The sequence below is a fragment of the Octodon degus genome, unplaced genomic scaffold (genome assembly GCF_000260255.1).
Source record: "Octodon degus isolate 3935 unplaced genomic scaffold, OctDeg1.0 scaffold00218, whole genome shotgun sequence".
Lineage (NCBI taxonomy): Eukaryota > Metazoa > Chordata > Mammalia > Rodentia > Octodontidae > Octodon > Octodon degus.
Window position 1 is genome coordinate 2,667,250 of NW_004524794.1, and position 7,791 is coordinate 2,675,040.

General features: G+C 37.1%; 1 protein-coding gene across 2 annotated transcripts in view; it reads left to right on the top strand.

The window, feature by feature from the left end:
* Window positions 1–7,791, top strand: part of Ccser1 (coiled-coil serine rich protein 1) — a 610,743-nt gene that overhangs the window by 576,197 nt on the left and 26,755 nt on the right. The gene's annotated exons all lie outside the window — the stretch shown is intronic.

The following is a 7,791-nucleotide window of genomic DNA, read 5'->3' on the forward strand; positions in this document are numbered from 1 at the left end:
TCTCTCTCTCTTTTTAATTTTAGGACAAGTTCTACAGGGTCTCACTGCATAATCAGACACTTAGTGATGCTCCTGTTTACAGCTTCCCGAGTGCTGGGATTACAGGCCTGTGCCACACACCCAGGCAAAGTACCCTTCACAATGTATCCTGGCAGCAGGGCTGGCACAATAGGCCCAGGTTTCGGATCGAACTCTGATTGAACTCCTATCAAACTGCTGGCCCCTGTATCTGCCTAAGCAAGCACTTTAATCCACTGAACTATTTGGCCAACTCTAATATGTCTGATGTTTCTAAGCTGTGTTATTCAGCAGGTAAGGTGTATTTAATTGGCTTTGATGATATTTTTACCTTATAGGGGATTTATTTTGGCCATCTTAAGTTGAAGAACTATGCACAAAATAAACCAATATTAAGTAAAATAAAATTTTATTTTATTTCTAACTCTACACAAGGAATAAGCACAGTTTAAATTTCATAGTTAAGTGTACTATAATTACTCATAGATGAATTAATACATCAAGGCGCTCATTAAATATTTGTGAGAAAGAGTGAAATCTACTCTAAGTATACTTGACTATCATTTCCGTATAAAAGATGAATAAATACTCAAAGCAATAATAATCTCTCTACAAATTCCTGAGTAATTCTTCCAAGTCTGCCACAGTCAATTTATATATGTATTTTATTTTACTTTAGTTTATGTTTCAAATTTGCTTCTGAATATGCTGAAGAAAAATTGAAAACAAATGCATTTGGTGGCATTTAGAATGCCGTAAATTTGCCAGCAAAGTTGGACCTGTATACAGCTTGTCTGGTGAAGCTTGATTCAGGGCATCCATTGTTTGCAAGCTGATGGTCAACCTGTAAGGTGGTGTGGATGCTGCCTGAGGTTAGCAATCTCCTTGTCTCCTTTATGCCTGTGTTTCTGGAATGCAGTCATCAGCACATTCCTGCGAATGAATGACAGCCTTAGAGAGTTTTGCGTCACTTCACAGTTTATTATGCAAATTTTATACACTTTGATATTAAATCAATACCTTAACATAAAATATCCTAAAGTGAAGCTTCTTAAACAGAGTCTTGATTTTTGAACTGAAGAGATAAAGTGTATGTCCAATATTATATCCTGATGTTCTTCAATAAAAATATCAAGCAAGAAAATGCTGAAGGAATCTTTCTCATATTTTCAAGATGTCATTGCAGGCAGGTTTCTGTACCCAGTGATAAAGGTTTTTTAGAGGAACAATTTTCAAGGTTGAGTTGAAGATTTATGGTTGTTGTATTGATCAACACTCTTATAACTCTCCTATATCTTCCCAATGACTATATTGATACTCCATTGTCTCAACTTGATTGTGTGTGTGTGTGTGTGTGTGTGTGTGTGTGTGTCCAGAGGCTAAAAAAGAATAAAAAATGTCCTTCTTTGCCCTTCTACCTTCAGAATTGGTGTAGTTAGATCTTTAGCTCCCCAAACCCTGTATACTGACGAGTGAGATACGCTGAAACACTGGTGATTTCAAGACATGCTGAAATCTCAAGGAAGTGGCTGCTGGTTGAAGAAAGTTAAGCCATTGAGGATTGCCTTTGGATGGGCTTTTAGACCCAAGAGACTTCCTCACTGTTTTTCCTTCCAAGCCCCACAAGATGAACAGCTTTGTTCTACCATATGCTTCTTGCCCTGACTGACTACCTCACCACAAATCCAGTGTTAAAGGCACAACCAACCATGGGTGAGAACCTCTAAAATTGTGAGCCAATATAAGCTGTCCTTCCTTTTACATGTATTACCTCAAGTATTGTTTCACAGTCACAGAAAGCTGACTAACCCAAGAACTAATTGCAAAATAAAATATTAAGACCAACGAACTGAACACAGTGCAATAAAAACCTGGGTTATAATGTAACTATGTGAGCTTCCTACATTCTCTGTGCCATCAAAGTGATGGTTAGACCTTGTGTCCCTGGAAGATTTGGAGAAAGATCCTTACTAGTCCCTACTACCTTTCAGTGGCTGCTGGCATTCTTAAGGTTGCTTGGCTTATTTCAGTGCATCTCTAGCCTCTATGTCTACTTGTCCTCACTTGGCCTTCTCTCCTGTGTATCCAGAACTGTATGCAAAATGTGGTCCTTATCTCTTCTGATAAGGACCCCAGGCACATTGGATTTGTGGCCCATCCTAATTGAATTTAGTCTGCTTCCACCACAATGTGTATCTCCAAACACTGTCACATTCACAGTTCCAGATAGACATGAAGTTTTGTTGGAAGCAATCAACCCACCTCAGAGGCTAATGGATTAAAAGGTGCTGTTGACTTATGCATACCTGGTGGCTGCTACCCTATGTGCAGCCCTTTGCAGGGGACAGGTCAGTGCAGTAGGTATATAAGGAAGTGGAGATTGTGAATTACATTCTAGAGATATTATAAACTTTGAGATGTGGAGGGACAAAGCAAGAACAATCTCCATGATACTTCCTAGACACAACTTCTCTCAGACTTTTCCTGCTCCATCACTAAATACCCACAGTGATGACCCTAAGAATTTGTGAGCTGAGCTTCTAAACAGTGTTACTCAAAGCTGTCTCCTTACATCCCTCAACACTAAGGACTTTCCTGAGTAGCTGCCCCTTGTGATAAGAGCATTAAACGAGAACTCATGGATCAACCTGTTGTAAGCAGTAGCTGAATCCAATGTGTATTTGTTTAATCCAGCACTAGCAACACTTTTCAAATAATTATATGCCATGTAATGCACTAGGAACTAAAATAAGTGTTAGACATGAAGTGGGAAGTAATTACAAACCAAAAGAAAACTTTGCATATACTTCACATCTAAAATTTTGTGTAGTCTTATTTCAATAAAAGCTGTCCTAACAATTTCAATCTCTTTATTAAAATTCTCCATTTACATTTTTGCTCAAAATATTCTTTTATTAAGTGAGGGGACCAAAATCTTCTTAAATATAGATACATGTTTTATTTGCATAATCTATTATGGGTGATTTTTCTATAAATTTGAAATATACTGTGTAATGAGTTAAGCCATAGTTCTTATAAAATCACCTGTGAACCATTTTCCAAGCGTTAAGGTGTGGAAGATACCAGTTTCCTAATCTGAGTATCAGTAAGTCCTCTGGATATCAGTGTGTTTTCCAGATATTTGTGCTATTGATTTCTTCTGTTTGCCTTTGGTCATATTTGACCAATTTTTAAAACACAGACATAAAATTAATCTCCTAACTTTTTGTACTTTTCGGAAACTTTTAAAAACCTCACAATGCGTTTTCTGAGGTGTGCTGACCAAACCCTGGAAGCATCGTAGCAACAGAGCAGATGCTCACATTTGTGAGCCGTGGCCATGACAGTGCATTAGTCTAAGTAGGGAGATTTGCAAAGTAGGCTTTAAACACTGTTGACGGAAATGTTCTGTCTCCTACCTTGTCAATTATACTTGGCTAATGACTTGGAAAAAAATGTTCATGTTCAAAGTACTTTTATTTTTTAAACTCAATAGCTTTCTGTATAGGAACTGAGCAGTGGAACAAGACCCAGCCTTGGCTGCAGCCCTACATAGTTATTTCAGGTTCTGTCCCCAGAGCCCCAGAAAACATGTCAGTATTATCAAGGCAGCCATCACCTGAGGATACCCTCCTCCACCCAGACACCAGCAGTGACTGAAACAGGCGGTGGCTGCTGTGTTCTGATGGCTGAGTAGGGCCTGAGGGGCACATGAGCCTTTCCATTGTGATACTATCCTTGCTCTTACAGCCTACGCCCCACATGGATAGGGACACAGCTAGGTCAGACAGCCAGATGTGAGTCTTCTAAAACCCAGTGCTCCAGATACGTAGGTGGGAGGGCAGTATTGAGTGATACAAAGACACAGTGATATTAAAGTTTTCATTTAAATTCCAGTATCTCTTGTTCAAAGCAAGCTTTGGTTGTAAGGGTTCTCTTTTTTCCCTACTTTTAGTCAAGTGAGAAATTGTCCATAAACAAGGAAAATTATATCAATCAAGGGGTTCTCTTTTTCCCTGTGCCTGAACCTTATTGTACTGCATAGGTTTCTTCCAGAAGAAAAGCTTTATCCTGGGTAAATGGAGGCAAAGATGGGAGTCAGGCTCAAATTCACCTCTCTGGGAGTGAATAGTCTGGGAGGCTGCAGACACAGCTCAGCAGTCTAAGCACCCGCCTAGGCAAGCACAAGGACCCAGGTTTGATCTCTGGCACCACATACCATGCTGCCCCGATGCAAGATGTGCTGAGTCAGCTACTGAAACTGGGTGTGGTGGGACATGCCCATAATCTCAGCGCTGGGGAAGCTGAAACAGGAGGATCACTATGAGTCTAAGCTTTGTAGTAAGACCCTTCACCAAATAAATAAAATTTAAAAAATAAAATTACTTTATAACAGCCTAGGGTAAGGGAAAATTGAAAACTTCCTGGTTGTGAGTTGAAGCGTGGTTAGGATAGTGTGTATCCCATAGACAAAACCAGGTAGAACTTGGGCTGTGTGGTATCTTGAGAGTTTTCAGTGTCTCTCTTATTCTGGCTGCCCATACCCATTGCCTCCAATCTTGATCTGTAAAACCTTGTTCTTGTCTGCCATGTTCATCTCAGTCTATTTTTAGGCTTTAGTTATTGTTATTTTGATGGTCTTGTCCAAAGTATAGTTGTCCATTTTGGTGTCCTAATACATGTTGCCTACATTAAAAAAAAAAATTCAGTCTACTTGTACATGTTTTTAATATATAATGTCTGCATTACTTGTGGGAGTTTGGATTGGGTATCTAACACATCTTTATTGCTTCTATCCCTCTCCTCTCCGCCGATTTCCTTCCTTGTTCTGTACATGTTTGGAGTACACAGCATTTACATTGCTTATATGGAGTGGGTATGAGTATGTAGCACTTTCCAGTTTCTTTTACCATTGCATATCCCTTCCCTCCTCCTTAGAGAATGATCTGCCTCCCTGTTTCCAGTTGTCTATTTTTTGATCCTTATATTTTTAAGTTCTCATATAAGAAAAAAACTTGATATTTAAGCTTTGTGCATCTGATTTATGTCACTTAACAATGTGGGTTCAAGGTGCATCCTAAAAATGATTCAATTAAATCTTTATGGCACAATAGTATTCTATGGTGTGTAAGCACCTGGTTCTTTTATTTTAATTGGTGGAACCAGGGATTGAACTCAGGCCCTTGTGCTTGCCAAGCAAGCACTTATTCTACTGAGCCATCTCCCTAGCTCCAACATGTGTGGGTTTTTTTTTTTTCCAGGTTCTTTATCCATTCATTTGCTGATGACACATGGTAACCTCTCAAGATTTAGCTATTATGAATTGTGTGTGCTATGATTATTTCTAGTTTTACTTTTTTGAAGAGTCTCCACACTGTCATCCATACTGGTTTACATTCTCACCAGTAGAATAGAAAGACTGCTTTTTCCCCCACAGACCGCCCCCCCCCACATTGAAGACAGCTGGACTCTTTCTTTCTGGGGTAGAATGGAATCTCAGGGTTGCCCTAATTGACATGTGGCCAATGGTGAGCATTTGTGTAGTTATGGGCCTTTTGCACTTCTGTAAAGTCTTATTCATTTCCATTTATGCTTTTTATGGGAGGGTCTAATTTTTTGAGATCTTTATATATTCTTGATAGGAGTGTTCTGTCTGAAGAACTGACCGAAAATTTGTTTTATTGTTTAACTTGTCTTTTGGCTCTGTTGATTGTTACTTTTGCTTTGTAATGAAACCCTATTTGTGATTTTTGGAACTGTTTCCTGTGCAACTGGGATTCTCCTTAGAAAGTCCTTGTTTATGCTCGTATCTTCCAGCAGGTTGAGTGTTTCCATCCTGATACTGTTTGACCCATTTTGCTTTTTGTTTATTACATGATGAGATCCCTGGGTGTAGGCTCAGTGCTCTGGGTAGCCAGTTTTCCCAGCAACATTTATTCAAGCAGTTATAATTATATAATAATATACAATTCCAAGATATATATTATATATGAGGTTATAATACATATTATATGTAGCTGTATAATATATATTTTGAAATAAATGGCAGATAATAGGGAAAAAAGGAAAAGGTATGTAACCCAGTGCCGTCGATTTATTTTGGCTCAGTCCAATTGTCTGATGGGTTTTACATAGTATTTGGCCTGTTATTCTGTTTTCCTTCTGTGGACAAGAGGATTAACTTTTGAAGATATCATAAGATAAATAAATGAACCTGATTCTGGAAAAAAAAAAAAGGAACATGGAGGAAGGGGGAACAGAAGCAAACTAATCTGTGTTTTGTACATATACTGGTCCCCTGCAGAAGCTATAATCATTATGTATGCAAAGAGGGTACTAACAAAAGTCAAAGAAGAAAAAATAAAAAATGAAAACAAGAAAAAAAGGAAATAAGGAACTAGTCTTTTAAAATTGATAGCACATACTGTGGAGGCAAATTATATAAATATCCAGTGTGTAACACATATCCTGAAATGATCCTAGCAGCCTAAGCAGAATATTCTTTGTTTGCTCTGCTTAAACTGATAATATCATTGCTTTCAAAAATATTTTATGCCTTTGCAAAATTTAGTTTTTACTTGTTCCGCACCTTGTCTCCAATTTTTGTTATAACCTTTCATTAACTTTACATTCTATTCCTAAGTCATGCTCCAAAATGCATTACTGATTATATTTACAGTAATGAGTACTCTATGGAATTGTAGCCTTCACAGATAATACACTGATAAATCATATGCAATTTAAAATTGTTTCCATAGTAAATCAGAATAAGTTGGTAGAGCCTGCAAGAGAATCTAGGCAGAATGAACATGAAGAAGTTTTATTATGCTTTCAAATACTAGTGGGCAGCAGCTGCACTGTTTCCTTGCATATAAGACATGGAGGCTATAACATATTTTTATAAACATTTTCCAAGAATTTTTATCTTTATATAAAAGGTACCAGAGTTTGGAGATATATATGATTATCATTTTCTAATCCATTTAATAGTTTACTGATCTTTAGCAACTAATTGAAAATTGAAATTACTACAGATCAGTTCCTTGTTCTTCAATACAAGGAAAATAATATGTAAAATATACTGTTTGCCCGAAGATAAGACATAAGTGAAAATAATCAGCCATGAAAACTAGAGCTCACAAATGCCTGATGTGATCAGTCCTTCTTTGCCCTACCAGCCCTCCGAAGGAGCCACCAAGCAAGAGGGTAGTGACAGCAGGTAAGGCTGGGATGGGACGAGGGAGCTCGCATTTGTGATCTCCGCTTTCAAGGCTGATTATTTTCCCTCTAAGTATTATTTTTTGGGGGAAGAGAATTCCTATATATGTGTGTGTTTATTACTTGATACTGTTCCTGGCATATAACGATCATTATATAATTTCTTATATGATTAGTAGTAATAATTATTATGATAGAGAAAAAAGAAGGAAAAAGAATGTGACTTTAAGTACTTATAAATGTATAAGTTGTATTTCTTTTACTTTTATTCTTCCCTGGTAATTAATTTTTATTTTAGATGTTATAGTCTTTTAATCCCAAAGCAATTTGAAAATCAGGATAAAAATTCATATTTTTTTCAAAAAATAACATTATGAAACATTAAAAATCTATATTCAGGACTCATGCCAGACAACAATAAATTGGCAAAAATAAATAATGAAGTTCTTTGTTACATACCATTTTAGTTATTTTATGTAAAATATTTCCTTTTCTCCTTTTGTTAAAAATTTTAAACACAATAGTCATCAATATTTAGTAAAACAAATGGGAATG